Source organism: Odontesthes bonariensis, chromosome 6, assembly GCF_027942865.1.
Source record: "Odontesthes bonariensis isolate fOdoBon6 chromosome 6, fOdoBon6.hap1, whole genome shotgun sequence".
Taxonomy (NCBI): Eukaryota; Metazoa; Chordata; class Actinopteri; order Atheriniformes; family Atherinopsidae; genus Odontesthes; species Odontesthes bonariensis.
The window spans coordinates 460719-461131 of record NC_134511.1 but is presented as its reverse complement, the minus strand read 5'-3'; positions in this window follow the sequence as shown (position 1 = coordinate 461131).

Below are 413 nucleotides of genomic sequence, written 5' to 3'. Positions count from 1 at the left end.
TGATGGAAACCTCCTTCCTCATCTCCTCCTTCCTCATCTCATCTCCTCCTTCCTCTGCTCGTCTCCTCCTTCCTCTGCTCGTCTCCTCCTTCCTCATCTCCTCCTTCCTAAACTCCTCCATCACCTCATCTCCTCCTTCCTCTGCTCATCTCCTCCTTCCTCTGCTCGTCTCCTCCTTCCTCACCTCCTCCTTCCTCACCTCCTCCTTCATCACCTCACCTCCTCCTTCCTCTGCTCATCTCCTCCTTCCTCATCTCCTCCTTCCTCATCTCATCTCCTCCTTCCTCTGCTCGTCTCCTCCTTCCTCTGTTCGTCTCCTCCTTCCTCATCTCCTCCTTCCTCTGCTCATCTCCTCCTTCCTCATCTCATCTCCTCCTTCCTCTGCTCGTCTCCTCCTTCCTCTGCTCGTCTCC